Source organism: Ctenopharyngodon idella, chromosome 3 (assembly GCF_019924925.1).
Source record: "Ctenopharyngodon idella isolate HZGC_01 chromosome 3, HZGC01, whole genome shotgun sequence".
In the NCBI taxonomy this organism is placed as follows: domain Eukaryota; kingdom Metazoa; phylum Chordata; class Actinopteri; order Cypriniformes; family Xenocyprididae; genus Ctenopharyngodon; species Ctenopharyngodon idella.
The window spans coordinates 32135221-32161713 of NC_067222.1; the positions used below are offsets into that span (position 1 = coordinate 32135221).

Genomic DNA, 26493 nt, shown 5'->3' on the forward strand with positions numbered 1-26493 from the left:
AGATGTTGTATTGCTTATATGAAATTTAAAATTATTGCTTTTACAAAAATCACATAATGACTGCTAAGAATTTGTTTTACTCTAGCATTCCAGTTTGGGGTCAGTATGGGAAGTCCCCCCACATGGTTCTACAAAAAGAGCATTGATTTGCTGCCTTTAGGGGAATTTGGAGGAGATCCTCTTTGGCTCACAGTAATGTCCGGCATCTTAATACCCTCAATCAAGGAGAGCACTTCACAATAGCTGGAGGTCACTAAAAATTCCACCTGTGTTGACGAAAGAATATACAAACTGCCCAAAGGCTGATCAAACACAAACATTGGATTTTACTTCACTAAACACACACAAGTCAAGCAATTTAAAATCTCTCCCAAACCCCCCCCCCCCCTCTACTTTTTAAAGGAATTGGGTTTCAGAGAAGAACTCGTCATGCCAGTTTGATGAGTTTATCAAGAGCAGACTTCTTGGCAATACACCATATACATACAACTTCTTCAGAACTGTGTTTAGTACAAATGTTTGCCTATGACACATTTTTGTACCCATCGGTTCTTGGATTAGCTTCAGGGTATAATGGAATAAATCCATTAGCCATCACTGTGAAACTTATTTAAAGCATCTAAACTCCCTGACAACAGGCAGAGTCACAACAGAAGAAACAAGCTGACCTACGAATCTATGATTTCCCTTCATACAAGACCACGTGTGATGTCTTTCCTGAGTGATATTGTGCAAGTCAAAAAAAGTAAACTGACCCCATGGCCTGTCATACAGAATGGAAATATATGCCAGTAAAAGGAGCTGTGAACACAGGTGCCTGCGCACAATCAGAGTGACCCCATAAATCTCCAGCACCATTAGCCCGAGCATTACAACCTTGCCAAATTAGCAAAACAGCTGGAAGACATTAAAATCCCATTATCAGAGAGCAGAAAAAAAAAACTTAAATTAAGGCTAATATGTAATATTACAGCCTGCTTGTGTAGATTATGTCCAGACAGAAATTTATTACACAAATTGATCTTCAGTGCTTGGTTACAAAATAATCCTAAATTTAAAAAAATACTTAATTATAGTATTAAGGGTATTATCATTAAGGGTTTTCTTAAATGAAAAGGTCTGCAATAAATTAAAGAAACATTTTACTCAAAAATCTTGTCATTCACTCACCTTCATGTCAATTTCATACTCATATGACTTTCAATGCATATAACAGACAATTCAACTGAATGAATTGAAGCTGTAACTTTTAAGCATCATAAAAAAATTAAAACAAACAAACAAACAAACATGTTTAAAGTCTTTAAGACTTGTGCATTACACATAAGTTAACTGAAGCCATATAAAAGCTTAGTGTGAGTAAAGGCTGAAATAAATAAATAAAAAAACAAAACAAAAAAAAAAAACCCAAACGATTTCTTTCATGTTTTACAGTAGAAAACAAGTCATGGGGCAGGAAAAATGACAGCAAGATGAAGACACTAAAAAAGGCACCTTAATAAAGCAAGATCAAAGGCTGTAGTGAAAATGCATGCAATTCTTTCTCATTCCTGTGAGTCATCACTAAAGTGAACCGCTGTGACAGACAGAGTGTCGACTGACAGGTTTGGGGGGCCTCCACCGCTAACAGACTCCATGCCTGAGGAGATAACAGTTAGACGGGCCGACTGAACACTGAAACACCCGCAGAGAAAAACAACATAAGGGTGAGAGGAGAGGTGAACACACAGTCCTGTGGCTGATGATTAGCTGTTTCCTGGATCGGGGAATGTTGGAACCCCGAGACTTGTTTTTAACCAACATGGGATCTATACCAATAGCCAATCTGTTTCCAAGCCATCATCAGAAAAACATTTTACATTTTTGACGTAATGAGAACCAAATCACAGTTCCTGCCATTACAAACAACATAAGCAGCTATTATCATCATCATCAGTGAGAATTCTACTACATTTTACATGCTATTTTTTAAATTAGCCTTTTGCATATCACAGTGGTTAGTTAAAAACTATCCAACAAGACCCCAAGACACAGTCTCAGTGGACAAAAACAAAACTTTCCATCCGAAACTAAAGAGTTGGACGGTATTAGTCCACTCTCTGTTTTCAATTACAGGCAAAAAACATCTTTCATCTGACGCTGTCTCCAAGTCTCCAAGCATTCAATAGCTTTGTAAATAGATGCCAGCGACTCTGCAGTAAAAAGAGTAAGAAGAGAGGAAGTCCGGTTGAACGACTGATTTATTCCTCTCAGCCTGAGGTAAAGGTTGCAAATCACAGAATATGTCCGAGGTGGGACACTTGTAAAGTAGACCCAGAGGACTTTCAAGAGTGTAAGGAGAAAGAAACAGTCTCATCCCAGTCTAAGGGGAATCCACGGTGCTCAGGTCAGACCACATTTCAAAATTTAGCAACTTCCTGTTTGGGCCATCGCAAATGAATGCCATCTTGAGCTGGCTTCTAACGATCGAAAAAAACATATTTTATTTAGTCAAAACAGATGTACTGAGAAGATTAACAGTCTCTTTAGTAGGGACACAACGATATTAAAATTCTGATGAACTGGTAATTCTTTTCATGTAATGTGCAGAAACATAAATAGCTAATATTAATACATTTTACACTATTTATACTTCTTGTCAAAATAAATTAAAAACAATAATAATATAAAAAAACATTTCATATGTCATAAGTGCATGCAGACATTGCATTATAAATATATATTATGAAAAATTAATATTTAGATTTTTCTAAATATTAAAATTCTAAAGATTGAAATTATTATTACTTTTAAATGAAAAGACAAAAGTTTGGGTCATTAAGAATTTGGGGGGTCAGTAAATATATAAAAAAAGAGAAATTATTTTATTTTCTCAAGGACACAATAAAGTGACAGAAAAAGACGTTACAAAATTATTATTTTTTTTTTAAAGTTATATTTATGGGCTTTTTGTGTCTTTATTTGGAGAGTACAGTAGAGAGCAGACAGGAAAGCATTGGACAGAGAGAGCGGGTAGGATCGGCAAAGGACCTCAAGACGGGAATCGAACTCGGGTCGCCATGAACGCATTTGGGCCATATGTCGGCGCACTAACCACTAGGCTATCGGCGCTGACTACAAAATTATTTTATTTCAAATACATATTGTTCTTTTTAATTTTCTATTCATCAAATAGTCCTGGAAGGGGAAAAAAATATCACAATTTCCACAAAAGCTGCACAACTGTTTTCAACATTGATAAAAGTAAGAAATGTGTCTTAAGCAACTGATCAATAAAAATAACATAAAATATTGGTTGATAACCAATAGGGTAACAAATATATGGTGCATCTCTAGCCCTTATAGTCTCAGCTGCACCTGTATCTTTTGTCAGAATCAAGCAGCCAACTTGAACATAATCTTTCAATTCCTGGAGAAGAACCCCAGATGACCAGACAGACGTGAGCTGTATAACAAACATAACATGTAAGAGATAATTTAACTTCATCTGATAGGACATTTCCTGTGAGCTCTGGAAAAACGGTCAAAAACCCTTACAATATGTCTGTTCTTCTCTTTACCCATTCCCCAACATATGATTCCAAGAAGAAAAATGGAATATGACTCATTTATCTTGTCTTCTAGAGAAGATAAATCCACTCAAAAAGGTACCATTACTATTTCAAAGATTAGGAAAATATAGGCATTACTCAGGGGAGCCATCACTTTGCTACAAACTTTCTTTCTCAGAAGTAAATCACTCCAGAAAAAAAGATACTAAGTACTATATATAGAATAGCCTGAGGTCATGCATTATGCGAGAACATGCATACAATTATATAAGATTATGATTAAGTTCTGGCAAACTACGAAAGACACCCAGAGGCAAGATCCAGCCACTTAGAAAGTTACGGAACGATTCTAGCAAGGTCAGACCAGGAAGATCAACAACTCGACACACGAGAGAGAGGAAGACAAAAGGAGAGAGGGAATACGCAAACTTCTGGCCCCCCGCAGAGAGTGGTCCAATGCAAAAGGGAAATTGATGTTAACTCTACACAAACACAGAGTGTCAGACTCCTAGTGTTTGTGTAGGTGTGAAGACCGCTCGTACAGCGCTGGGCCGGAGAGGGTGACCTCCGATGCTTGGGGTTGTAAAAGCAGATGGTGTCATGCACACAATGGAAAAATGTCTGGAAGTGAGGGATATCATACTCCCAAACTGGCAAAGGACAGCAGAAGTGTAAGTGAGTGATAAGGATGGTGTGAAAAACAATATGGAAGAGGAAACATTCCAAAACGTTCTGCTCATCGAGTTTTACATTTGAGAAAACTGAAATGAAAATAAATGTGTGACTTGGCTAACAAGCTCACCAACTCCTAATGTTGTTATAGTACGTACTGCAAACGTTCCTGACTGCCAAAACATTAAATGCGCAAAGAGGAAATGTTCTGCCAGCAAGCATTTAGTTGAAATGAAGTCATTGGCAATCCATTCCTCTAGCTAACTAGATATGAGCCACCTGTACAGCATAGCTGGAGTGATAGGGCCTTTGGAAATATGGCCCTGGCATTCTTAACAAATGATCCAACAGTAGTCCCGAGAGGTTAAAGTGTATCTTTGGAACGACCGGAATGACCTTTGGAAGATTCATGGATCTGACCTCAAGGTGACGACAACCAGAAGAGAAACAACATCTGAGAATCAAGGCATTGCACGGTGACATCACTTCTACAATGCGGAAAATCAATGAAAATCACATGAGAGATCAGATGAGAGATAGAAAGCAAGTGATTGTGGGTGCTTTTCATCAGCATGCTTCAGCTCTCAGGCAAACATAAATTCTAGCAGCAAAGAGGCCTTTTACATTCAGTATCAGTTCTTCAAATCAGGCTCAATAGAGATTCCTGTACACTATCTGTATTGAGAGAAATGAACACTCTCACATAGTTGAGCACTTAAATGAGTCATATGTTTGTCCAAATATTCTCAGAAACCATCTTGATTTGAGTTGTTGATCCTTGAAATGGGTCTCATGACCAGTGTGATCATGAACAGACTGAACGTGAACATGAACAGACTGGAAAGGCAAGCTACTCTTTATGAAAAATTAATGTTTACTTATGCCTAAATAGCCTAAGGTGACATTTAAAAGTTGTCCTGAAAGCTATTTGAATAATTCACACTCATAATGATGGTAAACAGTTTTCATTTGTTCACAGGAACAAGAATGACCATTCAAAGAGCCTTAAAAAATAATTAATTATAGTTTATGAAAGTCACAGGCGTGAATTCCATTCCTTGCCATCCGTTAAACCTAGATGCCCCGCAATACTTTGCATTGCAAAGCAATACCGGCTATACATGTGTGATGGCAGACACTAGCAGTGCCTCAAATATGAAAGCATAAGTGTTAACCTCATGTGCCGGGCAGGTGTTTATGACACTATAAAGCCGCTGCTCACCCTCACCACAGAAAGGACGAATCAGAGGTCTAGGGCAGCCATGCTCCATTACTGCCAAAGACCAAAGAGTTCAGTGCTAGTAGACATATACAAGAAAGTAGAAGCATACACACCATGAATATTCCCAACAAACTCAATTATGGAAAACATTTCCATCCCACAAGAATCCTTCTAAAAAGTCTTGTGGAGTTTTCAGTGGAAGTGGGCTGAAACCCTCAGAGCTCTGCTGCCGTGGGTTTGGGAGAGTATGTTGACTGTATAAATAGAGAAAGGCCAGCGAGGAGTTTTAAATGACTCATCAAAATGAGAAGATTCTCCCAACTTAGGAACAAAACGTGCTGTAGGAAAGACAGAAGAAGTGATTTCACTATGTAAGCAGTGAACATCTCTGGCTTTCAACAGATCTAATAGTCTTTGACATGCTGTAAAAGACCACCTACATTAAGACATACAGACTGTGCTAAAGATGATACCTTAACTATTTATTTTTAGTTTTGGTGACTTCATTTCTAAGCTGAATGGCAGGATGTCAGGATGTCAAACCTGTTGACAACAGGATCAAACGCTGGCATTGCGGTTACTACAGACAGCTCTTCTCGTGTTTTTAACACCTCAAAGAACGGTGACAAGTCTGTGAAAGTGTCATGGGTAGCAGCTGAAATGGGCTGAAGGAAACGGATGAGAAAAACATGTTTTTTTTTTCCCCCTCATATATGAACAAACGGATAATGACATGGACATGGCCAGGATAGAGAGGAAGAGAGTTATGTGGCTTTCTTCCTGGTCCCCTGCAGGATGTGGGCAGGCACAAAAATGACACGTTGAGAAAGTAATTGTTGTGAATATTTTAAAATACAATCAACGAAGGCCAGATCAGAGCTAAAGGGTGAATCTCATGAAAATGTCATTTCACTGTAAAATAAAAAATACAATTATTGCTTTTAAATAAAACTAAGTATGTTTGTATTATACTTTTTTTTTGTAATGTTTAAAAGAATTAAAAAAAAAAAAAAAAAAAAACAATATATACAATATGCTTTTAATATAGATGTTTTTTAAAATTTAAATCAGCATAAAATGACTAATGTGATACCCAAATACAATCAATCATAAATATAATGCAAAAAAATAGTTAAAATAGGTTCCACTTTCTTTAAGCAAAATTTATTTTTTTATTCAGGCTGAAATAAAACCCTCAAAAATTCCTAAAAAACAGAAAAACTATAGGGAAAGTTTGAAAAGGAGGTGTTGAGGAGGTGAAATTACACAGGACTAGAGTGTCTGGGTCTCATGCAACCCTGTAACCTGCACACTTTTAATTACAAGGCCAAGAGAGAAGGTGCAGACAGGGAGTAAAGGATGAAAAAGGAGAGCAGAACAGGCAAACACGCCCCCTCTGCAAACTCACAGATGCTTTAAGAGACCTAATAAATCTTCTCTGCTCACAACTTTCCAGCTTAAACATCCGTGAAGCTCTAACATGGAAAACAGACCGAGTCTCTGCTGTGAACATGGAAAAATCATACTTATACAGACATGTGTTTACAGATACACCGACATACACAAAAGTCCAACTTGCTCTGAACTAAACTTTTCTACATTGTTAGTTAAAGCTTGTAAAGAAGCAAAGTGCAAGCAGGCAACAATAGACAACCAGAATGGGAGAGATTGAGTGAAGGAAAAGGAAAACGAGAGGAAGAAAGAGTGAAAGTGTGTTGACCTACCCTCCTGCTCGTCCCTGCTCAGGCTCAAACCTCCAGTGTGAGCCTCAGCTGGAGTCTCTGGGCTTCTCTCTGACTCCACCCATATAGTGTCATGTGACACTAACTCACCACACCCCTCTCCAACACCAGAGAACTCAGTGAAAAGAGATGGCCAAAGGAAAAAGAGAGAGAGAGAGAGAGAGAAAGAAAGCAGGAGGCCTATCTGCCTGACAAAGCACACACGCACAAAGCTTAGGGGCTGGCTGGCTGTCTATCCCTCCCCAGTCCTAAATTGAGAGAAAACAGAGCAAGCTCAGAGTTTGGACTGTCCTGCACCAATGATTTATGAGCTCTGAATTACCTTTTACCTTTTGTTCTTCCAACTGGAAGAATTTGCGAGATCTTTATTTAGGGAGAAACTGAAGCAGTCTAGTGGCTGAACAGAAAAATGGACATTATGTTGCATCATAAATGACTACAAGTTTTGACTTTTGAGACAGCCTGATTTACAGTATAAGTACTCTTCTCCTGAGAGGAAAAAAAAAAAAAATCTCTCTCTCTATATATCTCAGAGGTGTGCAGTGGTGTTTTAAAATGAGGAGGCAAAGTCCTCAAATTTTTTTTTATATACTGTATATCAATTATCAAATGTAAATTTATGTCTGTTATTCTTAATTTTCCTGGTTAAACATTACATAAAGAGAGACCAAATAAATTTCTATTTTGTATTTTTTGCAATAACTATGTAATGTTCTATTTATTTATATATTTATAAAACCCAAGTATAAATTTCATCAAGTTAGTGTTTTTAAGCATTTATACATTTATTCCAAAATAATAATTAAAGGCAGTAACAATTTAAACAATATATATTATTTGTGAACTAATGTTCAGCTTTTCTTTTTAACTTATTTTCAGAAGTCATAAAGCTTGTACACACTGGTCACAGACGCAGGCTACCTTTCCTCAAGCTGGTTGCGCACTAAAACCCCCACAGTAATTGTGTTTTCAAGCCATTTTAAGTTTGATTTTGACGTGACATAAAACAGTGAAATTAGTTGTTTACTTACTTTCTTAAATTAATCTTCCCATTAAAGGTGCAATATGTAATATTTTCTGTCCGCTAGAGGTCGCTAGAGGCCTATTCAAAACAAAGGCGTAGCTTGATGACACCAAGTTTGAGCGCAAAAAAAAAAAAAACAACGTTACTCTGTGCGTTCGCTTGGCGGCTGCTGTGAGACACTTGTTGCACACTGCAGTAAGATAGATAGATTTTAGAATATCATATTAATAAATGCTGGATGGCTTGTGTTGATAAATGACATGCAATTAATTTTAAAACGTATTGTATGATGGAGAAAATTCTGTATTACTGTTACTAAAAATAAAGCTGCATCTGATTATGCTATGTTAGCTACTTCACAAAATAGTGTTTTTCTCTGAGGCATGGTAAAGCACGGTACTCGCAAAAAAAAAATCAGGAAAATTAGATTTAAACGATAAGACTAAACGTGTTGAGCTATATAACAATTAGTTTTCTGTCTATAAATATATCAAAACAGTTGTTCCCTTGTCTATTAAAACATGTAATATATTAAAGCGTCTTTGGTGTTTCCATGGTTTCTACAAAATAAAACCAGAAACCGAGGGTAAATTCTCACATATTGCAAGTTTAACGCCATCATTGTCTTCATTCAGGCCAGGAGGCTTTATTTATTAGGTTTTATCGCGTGAACCAATCATTACCGATCATATCCAATCAAAGCACGATGGAGGCATTGCCTCCTCTCACGTGACTTTCCTCCATTCATTCCCAATTACCCCCCACTAAACCCAGCGTATGTATCAGACTGTCTGTTTTAACCTAATGGAGACAGAGGAGGCAAGCCTCCTTCTGTAGTCTCTTTAAGACATAATACACGGATCAGTACACTGATAGTGAACACATGCGTTCTTTCTCGAGTGTATAAGTTCACTTAAGACATAAACAACTATGCTTGCTAGGATACTTGCCAAGATCAGCATATTGACATAATTTTGTGTGAATTTGTCCACTCAAGAACAACACTTGAAAGAGACCTCAAAATTTGGACGCTGTACACACACTTCCGTGTGCGTGCTTCGGATGAGTGCACAAATCTTCTCACAGAGCTTGCGCAAGTTCTCTTTCGCGCCTTGCACTCGAATGTTTAAATTGGCAAGGCTTAAATGAGTTTAGTTTAAACGCAGATAGCAACGTGTGCTGTTCAGGTCTCACCTGCGCCCGTGCGCTCGTCAACACCCGGGTGATGACGGCATAAATGACTGGTCATATAGAGCATACGGCACTCGCATTGAACAAACTTTAGGGGAAGCCAGAATGCGTATCCATCGTCAGAAACATACATTAGTCTAACTCTGTCTGTCTGTTTTATTTATTTTCTGCAAACCATATTATAGATGCGTAGTCAGATATGAGATGAACCACGGTGCAAGTGTGTGCCGAACGGTATATATATATATATATATATATATATATATATATATATATATATATATATACACACACATATATACACACATACATACACACACACACACACACACACACTAATAATATTAATATTATTATTATTATTATTATTATTATTAATTAAACAAACCCAATATAAATAAATAAAAATATAAGTATTCTTTTAAAAAATACATTGAAATAATGCAAATTGGTGGCATTAACAAAGACCATCGATTCCAAACTCTGATAGTTCTGCTTACAATCGGTCTTTAACATTTTAGTATATACGTTTTTGTAAAAACAAATTTCATTATGAAGAAAATAAAATACTATAAAAACGGTTTCAGTTATGATTTTTTAATCTGATTTAGTCTAGTTAGTTTTGTATCCAATACAATGTGCAGCACATTTTTCTTCTTAGGCGAGCGATTCTCGGACAGCTTACTCTGTGCCCTAAATCCTTCAATAGACAAACCAATGAGAATGCACGACAGTGATGACGATATGTAACAGAGCGTAGGCGCCAAAGCTGCTGTAAGATAAGCATACCCTCCAACACCGGCAAATAAATATATGACGGACAGTGGCATTACCAACATTTTATCATGTAAGCTTTATGGTATACCTCAAATAAAGGAAATTATGGTAATTTATAATGTTAATATTAATCAGCGAGTCCACGAATGGCTTGGGTATGCAGAGCATTCGCAGCCTATATGGACCGCACACCCCTGATATATATATATATATATATATATATATATATATATATATATATATATATATATATATATATATATATAAATAAATATAAATGTTGGGATTTCATTCAATTTATGTCATAACTAATTAAATAATTCCTAAAACTTTATTTCATTATGACAAAAATTAAATAAGTATTTCAAACAATTTGTAATTAATTTGATTTAAATATTTTGCCCTATTTGAGACCACTAATCAAATTTCTTGCTTCCAATGAAGCACAAAATCTTAATACTGATAATATAACTTGTGATAAATAAATAGCAAAATGCACAATAAAAGCATTTTCACTAGTAGTCTCAGACTTTTGGCCCCCACTGAATCTTTTTCAGTTTAGACTCAATCCAAACCAAAAAGAAAAGGAAAAAAAAAAACCCACATGCTTTCAATCGCAAAGAGCGATCAGTGTCCCCAAATCAAAAGCAGATCTCATATTATTCTTCGCAGAGAGTTTAGATGAAAAACTGCACATTAACTTTTACAGAAAACATCATCAGTACAGGAAGGATTACATTACAACTCCTAATCAATAAGCCCATCTGTCCGCTTTTAATTCAACCATGTCTGAAATATTGCTGTGCATGTGTTTCATGCCTAGTCTCTGCTGCAAATAAGAGTTGTATTTTCGAGGGAAAATGAGTAAGACTAACAATATTGTTTACATTATTGAATTAGACGTGCCAGATAATTGCGGTCACTCCAAACATGTACCATGAAACTGAACAGGCAGCACTCATTGCAACCCCTGATGTAGGGCGTCATAAATTGCAAGCCATGGCTCTTGAAAATAAGCCACTTCCCTTCTTTCACGCACCAGAGGGGGGGCTCGAGTTTCAACATCAGTTTTTATTAACATGGAGCAAAAATAAACCCTTCCAATGTTTGGCTGGGTTTACAACAATTCCAAGAGCCAGTGTTCCTGTTCTCTGAGGGCAAATACTTCACTCTTTGCATCTCTGCGCTTTTCCAAGAGGCCTGCTTTCTGCGTTTCTTCTGAAGTGCTTGTGAAGGCTGTGTTTAAAAGGAGACCGCATACTAGATAATGAGCTCATTGTGGTTAGGACAGCATAGACATTTGCTTAATTGGTTGAGCATTTCCCCCAAAATTAAAAAAAGAAACCTACTCTGTTTTTGAGTTAAAAGATGCCACCCTTTTCTTAGGAACCCTGCGAGATCTGTCCCTCTCCTCCAACATAAACCAGCAGGAGATCTTGCTGACATGTACCCAGCATACAATGATAACAGTTCAAGCTCAACATGCACTCATCTCCAATGTTTCTGTCAGATGAACAGCATCTACTGACTTTCTCTGGCTGCGTTCCATATTCAGTTTCTGGAAAGCCCTGCATGCAGATGTTAGAAGGAGAGAAAGAAACGGAGAGGAGAGCAAGAGACATTAGTTCCCTTGCTAGGAGGTCTTACAGCAGATAAACAATGGAGCTAAGCCATCTTTGTTCCCCAGTGCTGAGAAAGAAGAGATGATTTATTCCTCTGTAAGACTAATGCAAACCATTTGTCTCAAGGCTTCACTTTTACAGTGGTCACAAGTGCACAGAGTTTATGTGGTTGTGAGAGTGTGTAATACAAAAAAGCATCAGATATTATGTTATGAGCAAAACACCTCACACAGCACAGAGGAGCAACTTTCAATATAAAGCTTCTAGCCAGTGACAAAAATGTCACTCAGGAAATTTCAGTCTCACTATCGGAGTTAATCTCATGCTTTTTGGGTTTTAATTTGTAGTTCAAAAACATGATCACTCTTGAGCTGCTAGTGTGCCACATTGGAACATTATTAACCAGCTTTAATTTATATCTATCTGCTCAAATAATTGTTATTCATTTGCATCTCTGTTGCAACTAAAACTCAAACCCCAGTTAATATGAAACAAACAAAATTTTGGAATCAGATCATTGTTAGATCATGATTTGGCACCAATTACTCACTCACATCAGGATCCCAGTGGTTAATTTAGATTTCTTCCTACTTAAAGCACAAGAGTAAACAGAGAGAGCTATTACTTTATATAAAGTCAAACAGTCTTAGATAACCATAAGCCACTCTGCATTAAATAACTGGGTCTGCTGGGAGAAGCTGTGCAGATAAAGGACTTCATATGCATTTTTACCACAAGGTTTGCCAGGTTACTGAATTTTTTTTTTTTATGTTTTGTCTCCCAGTAGCACGTAAACTAGATGTCAAAAGAACAGAACTGTGTTTTCTGCTTACGTTTTGCTTCCACGATTTGTCTGTGAAACAATGAACTTTTATTTTTTATTATTTTTTTGACAGAGATCAATTCTGCTTACATACATTTCTGCCAATTTCTTCTGTTTTTTTTTCTGTATAGTGTTTGCAAAGTAACACTTTTTTTCCCATGACAGTTTATTGTGGAGTCTCAGATTTTATACTCATGCAATGAATACAGCTAAATGGCGCATAAAAACAAAACAAACTGTGGTTTAGTCAGATGTCTATTGTGGTATAAATAGGCAGTTCTTGGCCAGAATAAGCTGCAAACTGAACCAAACCAAAGTTTTTCATAATATGTATATTATTTTTCATTTCAGCTTTATTTCAATTAATTAAAATGATTTTTAATAGTTTTAGTTAACAATAACACCAGTTTTGATGCCTAAATTTAAGAATTTTAATATCAGACACTCATCAGTTATCATCTATAAAATCAAAATAATCATTACCGTATTCACCAGAATTTTAATATTGGTGCCTCCCTAGCCAGTATTCACAAGTCTGTCTACTCTGCATTTCTCCAACAGAAGAAAAAGACTCATCTGCAGTCTAACACGTCACAGCAGGCCACCAAGAGAATGGCCATTATCATGACGTATGCAGAAAAAGCTATATCAGATGACTGAGCACTCAACATGCTTCACAACAAACAACAAGAGTATCACTTTACAGCCTCTTGTCTCCTCATTCCTCTGACTGCACAATGACCCTCGTCCTCAGATCCAGTGCTAATTTGTCTGATCAACAGCTTGGCCCGCACTGCTGGGATTGGGTTTATCCCCTGAACAACATGCAGATAGACAGAGAAGAACAGATATCATTATTCCCGCTGGATGCCAAGAGACATGATATGCTCACAAGCTGTTGTCACAAGCCGTGCCAGTTTATCCATCTGGCCCTGGGTGTGGAGAGGATTGGGGTGAGGGGTACAGCTGGCACAGAGGGTCTCTGACCCTGACACAAGAGCAGGGGTGACAGCTGTACATGCTTATCCCCAGTCAAAACCGCAAGGTCAAGTCGAGAAAGAGGAAGCCTGGGGTTTGTAAAAGGATAAGAGCTGCACAAATCACACACTCACAGTTGTGGCAGGCCCCCTTCACACCACGGCCCCGCAGAGTCAGGGCCAACAGCCAGAGATACTGACAGTGACACGACAGAGACTTTTGTAACTTCATACTGAGCCTATGAGTTTCTTTCATGCCTTTGATAAAAGTTTTTTTTTTTTTTTTTTTAAACACGCCGTTCTGCCACTGGTCATGTAATTGAGGTTTTGTCAAAATTATAGAACCCATCAGGTAAAATTGGTTTAGGGCTGCAATAACTAATCGATAAAATCGATGATAATCAATAACGAAAATCATTGACAACAAATGTCATCGATTAGTCGCATGGAAACCTTCCGCCTGAATAACGCATTTCTATGCATATTGGAAGAAATATAGAGTGACTTGCTGCAGGACAGGTACATGATCCAAAACATGAGAATTCTTTATTTTAAGCTTCAGGCGAATTCATTAGCATAATGTTTAACATGGCTTGCCCTGTCAGACGCTTTGACAGATGCGTGTGCTTTTTAATGATTGATATGTTTCCTCAGCGCAAAACTTTCATTTTCACTTTCAAACAGACGGGACACATTAGAGAGGGAGACAACTAATATTCAGTGCAAAAATATTCATTTTGCTGAAGTATCTGTTGTTGGAGGTTAAATTTGGGTTTAAAAGTCAACATGTAATTCACTGTAACTGTAACTCTAAAGGAATAACAGCATGTATTTGAATATAAATGTAAGATGTTTCTTACATTTAGCTAAAGGATAAAGAAATGACAGTAACAGGTTACTGTGTCCAGAGTGAATGTGTGTTCGTGCAGAACATTCCTGCGTTTGCGTTTTTGTTTTTCTCTATTATCTTTATTATAATCTTCATTTTTAATGTAGGGATTTAAACTGTCCTTTTGCTTTATATAGCATAGATACATATATATTAACTATATTTTCATAGCATTCAGCTATTTGTTTGAAAGACAGCACTGGGAAGGATGTGGAATAGTGTGTTGTCGATAAAATAAAATAAATAAAATTGGCCTTTTTATCCGATTAATTGATTAATCAAAGAAATAATCTGCCAACTAGTCGATTATCAAAATAATCGTTAGTTGCAGCTCTAAATTGGTTTAAAATGGTTGCATTTAAAGTGGTCACTGAGTTACATAATATGTCAAATTCAGTTTTATTGCAAATTACAAATATATATAAAAAAATATTTGTTGTAAACTGTTTTTTAAAGAAATTGTGTAGTGAAAAATATTAATATATTTTTTCCTCTATTAAATAGGATTCTTATAAAAGACTGCCCAAACCACAGTCATGTTTTACATTTTTCAAAAACAATCAAAAACATACACTTCAGACTTTATATCCCTAGCAACATAAGACAAGATGGCCAAAACAAAGCTGAAAAAAATTCACCGAATCATTCTGATAAGCTTCATGACAGTCTGCCAAACAATCTCAAATTGACATACCAACATGCTAAACTACAATAAGAGAGCAAAACTCCAAATTCATATCCTAATTTTTTAACCTTTTACATGGGAAACACTGACTGATCAGCAAACCTCAGTGGGCGGCTGCCACCCTGTTTTCCAGAGCAGTTGGGAATGTAGAGTCATGGTGAGGAGGCAGTTAGAGAAAACAGAGTCAGATGCAGTCAAAGGCCTGTTTGTCACCATGTGTCCAGAATTGCAGCATGCTTCATGCAGACGAGAAACCACCACTCGCTTCCGCACCACACAGCAGCTCTTTTGTTCTTACCAGCACAGAGAGACTGAGGAGGAGACATGTGAACCCTTGTTGGAAGATGACTTAGGAAAACTGCTACATCTAGACCGCTTTCCATTTCTTAACGTCTCGCTCGGATCAGAGATCTATTCTAGGCCAGTGGTTCTCAACTGCTAGGCTGTGATCCAAAATGGTTGTCAGCTTTGTTCTGATAGCTTTATGAAAAAAAATAAAATAAATTTTCAATATTTGGTTTTAAAAACATTCACTCCATGATTAGTAAGCGTGTTAGGTCATTTCTTAATTCCTAAACTCTAGGTTCAGAAGCAAAACCAGTTGAAAACCACTGATCGGCCAGGCCAAAAACTACTGACTGACTGACCTCAGGATCAACTCTTTCTGTGGGAGAGGAGAAAGAAAGTGAAGCTTCAAATCAGAATAAATCAAGAGTTAATATAGAACCGATGACCGAAGAGAAAACATCCACACACACAAGCACAAGCTGATGTTCAGCATGTATCAAAACTATGTAAACTCCTACTGTTTGTGTGAATCGAGGGGGAGGCGACCAAAGAGAAATAAAATCTTGCTATTAGCATTTCAAAGCCGCCACAGTAAAGTCCATTTCAAATGAAGCACGCAGGCGTCTCACGGGGCGGTGTGTGTGACGTGGTCCTGAGGGAAGCACACGTTGGGGGAGTTAAAGGGATATTTCAAAATTAAAATTTCTACCACAGTGTTTTCTCTATGATTTTTGTGATTTACACCAAGACCACAGACCTCACAGATCACAGGCTACTCCCTCTGCACTGAAATGCACATATTCTTTTCCTTAAACCAACATGAAACAAAGCCCTGCAAACATTTTCAGTCTCCCATCAGTATCCATAACAGTTTCAGTATCAATAACTAGTATCAAAGTATAACCAAATTAAGATGATTATTCAATAAATTAACACTAAATGAGCAGAGGATTTATAATCTGAATATAAACATGAACTAACTGCACTGTTTTCATCTTGATCTTTCATATAACCCATCAACAAGAACTATCTACAATTTGATCATCTACCCTTTAAATGCATATGTTTCTCTATGCCAGTGGTTCTAATCCAGGGGGACCAAGGTCCACTAGGGGCCTCAGAAAACTTCCAAGTAGAGATCGACCGATATGGGTTTTTCTATAACCGATGCCGATGGTCAGAGGTCAGGGTCAGCCGATGGCCGATATGTGCTGCCGATTTTTAGGGCCAATATCTTGAAGTTTTCCCCTTCATTTGCATGCTAAAATGTCACACTAATAATAAGTGGATGCACAACATTTCTAAACTTAACATCATTTATTGAACACTGACTTGATTTACATAAAAGTTTTAGAGCATTTATCAAGCTGAATTTTGCTCCAAAAGTTTGTTGGAAAATAAACAAACTTAAATATACATTTAAATAAAATAAATACAACTTTATAAATAAAAATCAATTAAAAACTTTGTTATGTTGCACAGCCTTGTATGCAAGGACAGTGCTAAACTCTTAGTGATTTCTGACATTCTTGACGGTTGACGTTAGACAGGTTTAATGAGGATAATAACTGTGCGATATATATATATATATATATTAGTCATTGGTCGGAACACATCACTTTATTAGGCTGATGTCCATTTCGCATTACACAGTTGATGGAAACACACGCAGATGCGCATATTTTTGAGCTGAATTTTCATTAATGCAAAGTTGGATGGAAACCCGGTTATTGTCTGCATCAAACCATGCTTCCGAACAAATGTCATACACTTCTGCGCAGTGGCGTAGCGCAAATCCGCGGGGGTTTAACCAAGAAGGAGACCAATGGATATCACACAAGAAGCAACGTGCAAACTTTGCGGAAAAGTTATGCCGGTAAAAGCTTAAACTCAGTCAGTATTCAAAGTGAAAGTAAAAGTGACGGAGCTGCCTGACGCTGCATTAACGGAGCATTTTCTCTCAGAGACGAATTTCAACATAATATGCTGATAACGGTATATAACTGTCTTAATTTATTCCATTATTTCTCTTGTTGCCCGTACATATAGTGAAACAAATGAGAAGAATAGTATTTCGTGTTAAACAGCTTGTTTTTTTTTGTTTTTTGTTTTAAAGTTGGTGCTTGAAGTAGCCTAAAGCTGCTCTTAATTTTCATTTATGACTGCAGTGTTAGGAAATATTATAGACAGTATAATTTTAATTATAGGTCTAATTCATTGTAGGTATAATAGACCTAAAAAATGTTTAAAACATTTTCAAAGAGGAGCTGATAGCCTAATCTTTTATTATCCTCACAGCACGTCAGTTATGCGGTGATGCGCTGTGAAATTATTGCGGGGCAAATTTATTATAATATTAATTTAATAATAAAAGTAGCTTACCTAATAGTAATAATAATAGACTAGAAGAATGTAGCAGGCTTACATTAATTGGAAATGCCAAATCCTCTTAATATTGCCAATATTTGTCGGAGTAACGTAGCTCTCAATCACGCTGCAGTGTTTGTGAGAGCTGCCGCCTTCTCCACCCCAAGCACAGAGTGAAATTCTCCGACTCCGATACAGGAAAAATAAAACAGAACTTATAACATTGGGGCTAATATGTTAGCAAGCAAGCTGCTGGTAGTTTTGGACTACAGTCCTTAAACTACAAGTAAGCGAACCTTCAACCAGCTGTAGCATTATGCCAGTTCCGGCGGTTCTATGCTATCCGTTGTTTCTTTCACTAAGTGAAGCAACACTTCATAGTTTACTAGTAATATATAGTAAATATATGGCCATAGGACTTTGAAATATCAGAATTTAAGCCTTAGGCTACCTTTATCTCCCAGTACTGTTGTTGAATCTTTCAAAAGTTTCAATTCACATGCGGCAGCAGCACATTCCACCGCACCAATAACACAGGGCTGCCCGCGGACGTGCCTGGCTTTAAATCGGCGCTACTAAACACGGATATCGGCCGATGCCGATATATTAAAAAAAGACAAATATCGGCCCGATATATCGGTCGACCTCTACTTCCAAGGGAGCCACAAGTGGACCCAAATGACTAAAAATAAGACAAAACAAGCATTAAAAAAATTCTTATTTGAATTCATCCCCCTCAACTATTTTTTTCTTTGCAGAACCATAGCTCCAACAGTCTTGAAAAATCTGGATATATGAGGTGGCCTCATTTTAAAAGTGTGATTTCTAGAGCTGGAAATTGATGTTAATTAATAAAAATGGGAATGGGCATTTTTAGAATTAATATATATTTTTATAATGAATATATATATTACTATAAAAATAATTTATAAAGTAGAAAATTGTGAGAAATTTTAAAATCCTTGTCCCTTGTTGATGGGGGCACAACCACTGCTCTCGAGACTTCAGACCTTAACCTATTTGCGAGTACAGAGTGAGTGAAGAATCACATTGAACAGGACATCTGCTCACTATCTCACCAAAAAAGCTCCTGAAACCACATTTCGCCAAATGTTGCTTTATTGGCTGTGTTGACAGTAAGATTCCAGTCAGTGTCAATATCCAAAGCCACAACATCCACAGATGTGTTCGAATGGAGAAAAAAAGAGACCACATGATGGCACAGCATCACATTATACAGTGATTTTGTAATGGATGTCTACAAATGAAAAAGCTACTGTATTTAAGTAGTTCAGTGTGCATATATACCACAGTGAATCATACATCACGGAGCTGATCTCAAAAACAGGTTTATTGAACTGCCATGACTGAAATATGGCCTAATATCTTCACCTGATGGAAAAAGGTAAGACTTGTGTAGAACAGTGACTCCTACTGGCACTTAAAGCAGCTGCAGAGAGAGAGAGAGAAAAAAATAGAGTGCAAGTGAGAGGTCCTTTGACGACGTAGCTCACAGTCACAACTCTAATAGGAATTCAACCTGAAATTACTTATGAGCGGAAATGTAACCATGTAACCATGGCCATCAAAACCACATCCTGTATTTGACTTGCTCTCACCAGGCAAGTCATAAATAAACTTATTCTTTATATCCTGAATAGAGTCTGACCCTAAAGTTGGTCTAAATGAAACTGATATCGATGTAGCTGGAAAATATTGCCAGCACCTTTTCAGAGACACACAAAATGTTATTGAGGGAGGGGACTATTCACAGGAATAGTTCTGGACTGAGTAATAACTACCAACCAAAGCCAACTCAGCCATCCAACACTCTCTGTGTGTGTGTGTGTGTGTGTGTGTGTCACTAAAGGAAAAGTTTGCTGATGTGGTGAAGCCTCAAATGAGATCAATATGAATGTTTTAAGAATTTATTTGTACATATACTTTTCATTTTCAATATGCTTGTATCTGACCAGACAGCTGAAGGGAAGAAGCTGAAAATGTGGCACACAGAGGCCTGAAGCACAGATTTGGTCAGGCACGGTGACCGCTTGGCAAACTGTGACATTAACCTCTGCATCAATGAGTAGCGCTAACCTCCAGATCACCCTCTCTCTTTTGTTTCATAGTCTCCTCAGTAACTTCTCACACAAGAAAAAGAAAGCAAAAAAAAAAAAAAAAGACTGGAAACTTCTAGATCATCCCATCGCTGACATTCGCAGGGCTCTCTGAGGAGAAAGTGTGTGCCAAACACAGTAAAATTAAGAGCGCTCCTAGCATTCCACTCCTCTCAGGAACTCACTCCTTTAAGCCCTCTAGAAAAGATGCATGATCATCTAGTGAACTTACAGTATAGGTGAAGTAGTGGACGATGGTCTGCAATAACCATTTTTCCCGACAACAAATGTGATTCATGTAATTTTTAGAAGTTAAAATACTTGCTATCCAAGTTTAATTTGTAGAGACAACTAAAAGTAAAACATTCAAAGGTTGACTATCTCAAAATGTATCAACACTGTGATGCTGTCAAAACACTGCTCTGAGAATCCAGACCTTCATGGTGTGAGTTTGGCAAGGGACAATCTGTTTAGATGTTTTGATATTGCGTTGCTTCTTACGTATTTTGCAGCACTCTCAAAGTGAAATGTCCAGTGAGTGGCGCAGCTGGCGATAACAGCCTGTTCAGTTTTATCAGAAACATTAATCTGGCAATGTTTTATTACGTTGGTTGTTGTACTTATCGAAGCAGCTTGAAAATGAAATGTTTGGTGAGTGGCGGTAAAAGACTAAAACCGTCGACGTGACTACAGTGGTTTAAACTTAATATTATAAAGTGACGAGAATACTTTTTGTGTGCAAAAACAAAAATAATGACTTTATTCAACCAATTCGTATGTCCCGTCATACTGCTGCGCTATTTTAAAATACGTCTGAACGACGGCTCAGTATTGGCACGCGTGTGATGCTGACACAGGAGCCAGCGAATACTGAGCCGCCATTCGGACGTAAACACTGAAGCTCTGCAACGAAAATGACCGATCGTTTCGCTAGATAAGACCCTTATTCCTCGTCCGGTATCTTTTAAAGCCCTTTGAAGCTGCACTAAAACTGTAATTTTGATCTTCAACTGTTTGGGGCCAATTGAAGTCCACTAAAGGAGAAAAATCCTGGAATGTTTTCATCAAAAACCTTCATTTCTTTTCGACTGAAGAAAGAAGGACATGGACATCTTGGATGATATGGGGGTGAGTAAATTATCAGGAAATTTTTATTTGAAAATGGACTAATCCTTTAAGTCAATTTTGAGTCTCAGTTGTATACTATCTTTTCTTAGATACTTAGATTTATCAGATCAGTTCCACAGAAGAAAGTCATACAGGTTAGGAACAACATGAGGGTGAGCAAATCATGAAGAACTTTGATTGTTGGGTGAACTATCCCTTTAAGTGCATATCTTAAAAACACTTCAGCCTATTAGAATGGCATTTAAAAGGACTTTGGCCTTATAAAACACATGGATATGGGCAGACTACTTCCTGAAGTCAGGGTAGAGGTCACTTAAGTGAAAGAGGAGGTAAGCGTGTCTGAACAATGTCTGAATCACTAAAGTAACTCTTTCCCCATTCATCTTAGCCTTGTGCAAAGAGCAGCATGACAGTGATGACCTAAATGTGACACCTTCACTCTTCCTGTCTCCAGCTCCTTGGAAACGAACGTCACAGTTTCAACACACCTATGAGCAAACTTAAAAGGCTCCTGCAAATGTTGGGAGCAGTTCTGCACCGTTTACCATGTTGAGTCCAAAGGAAATAGAGCAAGGTCAGCCTGTCACAGCTGATGGCTCAAGGAAGGAAGCTTGTGTGAATGTGCGCATGAGTTTGTGTTTTTGTAAGAATATGAACTCCACTTTAGATCACTTCCTGATAAAGCCAACAAAGCAACAGCTTTTCTGTGGTGTTTGTTCAACTACACACAATTTTTGAGATGAAAACACATATTAAATCTAAAACATACATATGAGAATATAAAATAAAAAAAATAAAAAAAACTATCACTTCCAATCCAGCTGTAATAGTCAAGTTATGCAAAGTCATGAAAAGTTAAAAAAATGTTTAATTTTTAATTTACACCACATGCACAATATGTAAGCTGGAAATGTTTCAGAAAAATTACAAAAAATACAATTAGACTTTTTAGGGGCCAAGTCAGATAACCTCCTCAGACTGTGAAAAGTGTGTTTTGAGAGAATGGGCCAATGATGCATTGCAGATATTTGAAGAAACGCCCACATATGAAACGAATAGACATTAAATGCTCAGTTATCCCCTGGTAATAAATGTGCAGGTTGCAGACAGCCTAAATCTACACCATAACAATATTTCTTAATGCCACAACATCCCTTGCAATATGCAAATCCAATTTCCAAATGCTTGCTGATGGTCCTGTATCAGCAGAACAAATTCAAGAGGTCTGTTCAGCTGGCTGGGGTCTAATCAGAGGTCACACCTCATTTAAGAGAAAATTGGCATGACAAGAGTCAGTCCCTGCAGGGATATAACTTTCCATTAGCCTCAGGGTTGAGGGAGAAGGGAATACACACTCAACGACTGCAGGTCACTGAAGGTCTTCCCACCAATTTCTCTGTGACTAGTCAAAAAGGCATGCTATCTCTGACTAATATATAATATATATAAAAAACAACTCAAAAAAAGATATACAGTAAGATAAAAATAGAGAAAAAAGATACTTGCAATAAGTTAGAGAATAAACTGACCTCACAGTGCACTATTCCCATGGCAGAATATTCACTAATCAAATCAAATTGTTCCTTTTAGACATATTTTTAAGTAAACATGATCATCATTAAGATGGGAAAATATTTTTGGAACGTTAATCATGGTACATATTACGATCAAAATAGCTAATGAAGAAACTTTCAATGACAATAGCTTTTCTGATAGAACTTTACTCAACTTCTTTTTGGTTGATCTTCTCAACCAGAAGGAATTTTCCCACTAACATTCACAGGGGGAATTCATAAGGCAGGATGGCAGAAACAGACGAACAGTCACCTGGTAAATGTGTCATTCTGTTCAGCTCATTGTGAAAGCACATCTCCCTCTCATCCCTAGGGGTCACAATCAAGTCATCGAGCAGTCACTGTTCATGCAATGAATGCTCAAATTGTTTATGAATAACTCAGATTTACACCAGAAACTAGTGAGTAAGCCCTCTTCATCATCTGTTAAAGGTCATGTATCAGTAGCAAAAGCAAAGCTTTCTTTCCCAAACTCACAAAGAGTGTGACCTGGAATAACTTTTGCAGTATCAGAGGTATGACACCAGCCTCTGGTATTAATACATAAATCGAGGCAACACACAGCCAATTGATCCAATAGTTTCAAAACAGACAATAGATTCAATGTCTAGTTATTGGTGATTAATTGTTTAAAATTAAAGCATTCTGTTACTTTTAAAGAAATTAAAACAAAATCATGTCTAATTTAACAGATTAATAACATGACACAACATACTATATATTAAATAATATAACAAACACTATTGTTCAAAAGTTAGGGGTCTGTAAGATTATTAGTCTCTTATGTTCACTGAGGCTGCATGATCAATACAGTAAAAAACGAATTAATCCCAAATAATATTATTACAATTGAAAAAAAAAAAAAAAAAAAAAAATCTATTTAATATATTTTAATTTATTCCAGTGATGGCAAAGCTGAATTTTCAGCATCATTACTCCAGTCTTCAGTGTCACATGATCCTTCAGAAATCATTAATTATCATTCTAATATGATGACATGCTGATCAAGAAACATTTATTATTATCATCACTGTTGAAACAGATGTGCTGCTTAATATTTTTGTGGAAACATTTTTTTATTTTTCAGGACATGTTGATGAATAGAAAGTTCAAAAGAACAGCAACTATTTGAAACAGAAACCTTTTGTAACATTATAAATGTCTTTACTGTCACTTTTGATCAATTTGTTGCTTCCTTGTTGAATAAAAGTATTAATTTCTTAAAAAAAAAAAAAAAAAAAAACTTTTGAACAATACATTTTCCCATTTAAAATTTTACAAATCTTCTCTTAATGTTTGCACACAAATGTGATGTGATATATTAGAGTGGAGATAAGTCAATTAAACACAAAAAAAGAACAAATGCTAAACTTAGCTTTAGCTTTCGCTAAACATCCCCCACCTTGTAAATTACAAAATTAAAGTTATAATGGTCAAATTCTGTAAAAGAAATTGTTTTTTGTTTTTTTTAAATGAAAGTGTTTTTAAAAAATGAATATCCTGAATCAATGCATGATGTTTTACGATTCATATCACAATTGCATCATATTAAATGAACTGAATAAATAAATTTGTAAAAAAAATAAAAAAAACCTCATCTAGACACTTTACAGAGACTCATTTGGCCTGCCTGGCACTTAGTGCTTTATCTCTCTCTGCCTCTCCTTATCTTGGCTGTGTTAGCAGGGCTCTGCTCACTACATCCACGCTGAGGCTGTGCAGGAACACTAATTAAACCCAAATGTGCCGCATGCTTCCTGGATCACATCCTGAAAAGCTTTTCCATCTCTTTCAGTGTTTCTGTGGTATTTTACACTCAAAAACTCAAGAAGTACAATTGGGCTGGGGGAAAGACACTAACACTCACAAAAACACCAAAATAAAGAAAAACACTGTGTCTAAAGCATACGCTTGCTTTTCAATGCAGTCAATGGAGCATTTCTAAGTAAACACAGATGAAACAAACCAGTCATGTTGTCTACAAAGTTTATGACAGTCCTCAGTGTAACAGTTGAAATTTAAACGGTGTCTATTTTTATGCAGCACATTTTATGAACTCCAGATCTGGACAGACACACCCACCAGCTGCATGCATGCGTCTCAAACCAACAAGCCCCTCAGCTAGAGTGCAAGGCCGTGTTCTCACAATATGACCCACAACAATTGTGCCAGAGGGGGGAGGAAAGTCATCAGAGACTTATTTATCTTTCATATGCAAATATGGAATCTGATAAGGGTACATCTTGGATCAATAACACCAATAAGGAACAGATCTTTAGCAAGGGAAGCACTTGGTAACAGACAGAAAAACAAGGCATAGTTCATCCAAAAATAAAAATTCTGTTATCATGTACTATCCTAGTGTCATTCCAAACATCATTCCAAACCCATAAGACTTTCATTTGTCCTCAAAGCACAAATAAAGAAATTTTTAGTGAAACCTGAGAAATTTCTGTCCCTTCATTGAAAGTCCATTCCACTAAAACTAAAACACTTCAAAAACGGAAAGTCAATCTTGCTTGCTTGATGTGCGAGAACCAGCAAGCTTTGTTCTTCCACATCAACCATGTACGGTTGAGATTCCATTCCATTGATCGTATTTGATGTGCTTGATGTATTTATATATGAGTAAAAGCCTAAATTAAATCTGTCCATCATATAAAGTCATTGTGTCTCTTGGATTAGGCTGCGTCTTGTAGGTTTGGAACAACATTAGAGGGTGAGTAACTGATGACAATTTTCATTACCATCTTTTTAACCTTGAGAACAAGGACCTTAATGACAAGTCCAAGAGAGCAGAAGGCTGAGAAAAACTATTGTTTCTGTGTCCAAGATTTACATAAATGCTTCTTTATTTGGTGCTTTACAGCTTCACTAACCTTCTCCTAGATTGGCTCAATGCAGTTTTTAGTCATGACTCTGGAATATGGTTTCTAAGCCAGTGTTACACTCAGAATAACTAATACTGACCCCAAAAAAAACAGGCCTTTCCAGTGCAAAGAGTGCAAAAATAGCCATTGCTAGGGATACGTTCAACTTTAAAACAGCAACACCAAATTTTGATCACATTAACAGCCTGACATCCTGTCTATGTGAGTGTAGAGAGAGTAGATATGATTATATGGAAAGTTTTCATATTTCTTTTTTACTGCCTAAAAGGAATCTTGATAATCTTAGTGTTGATCCAGTTCTAAAACAATGCATCAGATCAGTTGATCTCACTTTATGATACAGCTCCAACATTCTTTCCTATGAGGAGTTTCTGTTTTTCCAATTAGCATATGCTGGATTCTGTGTGATTTGATCACTGCTCAACCTGAAGAGTGCTTAGGAAGAAGACGTTCTCATGGGCCCCTGCTTCTCAAAACACAAATCTTTGGCACACCTCGATTCCAATACAACTGACTGTGGATACAGTGGGGTTCAAAAGTCTGAGTCGACGAAAGGAAATCTGGGATTTAAAATCTAATAAAAACATAGAAATAGGGGTGTGTGACATGTATCGTCCACAATGATATCATAATTGTTGTTTTAACAACGTGCGAGATGACATAATCGAGTATGTCACTTACTTCGCAAAAACCAAACAAAAACTGCATAAAGATGACACATAGATTTAATAAGGACAGAAAAAGTCACCTTAGGCCTGGGACACACGAGACGAGTTTCAAATCTTAACCGATTTTAAAACTGTGGGAGACCACAGACATAATGACAGTTTTAACCGATTTTTAGCATTATAATCCACTGAACGCACACACACGACCAGACCACGAGACCACACACCTGTTGACTGCAGGAACGATTTCACAGTGAGACGAGATCTCACGGAGACTCGTGAGAT

At 37.0% G+C, this 26493-nt stretch overlaps 1 protein-coding gene across 6 annotated transcripts in view; it reads right to left on the minus strand.

Annotated features, from left to right (window-relative positions):
* The window catches only part of septin9a (septin 9a), a 93281-nt gene that overhangs the window by 22793 nt on the left and 43995 nt on the right, over positions 1 to 26493 (minus strand). Inside the window, exon 1 of one of the 6 annotated variants that reach the window (XM_051889761.1) lies at positions 7170 to 7327. The exons of the other annotated variants lie outside the window; for them this stretch is intronic. The gene's annotated coding sequence lies outside the window, so the exon portion shown is untranslated. Of the gene's footprint in view, positions 1 to 7169; positions 7328 to 26493 lie in introns of those variants that run through there. 6 annotated transcript variants of the gene reach the window in all.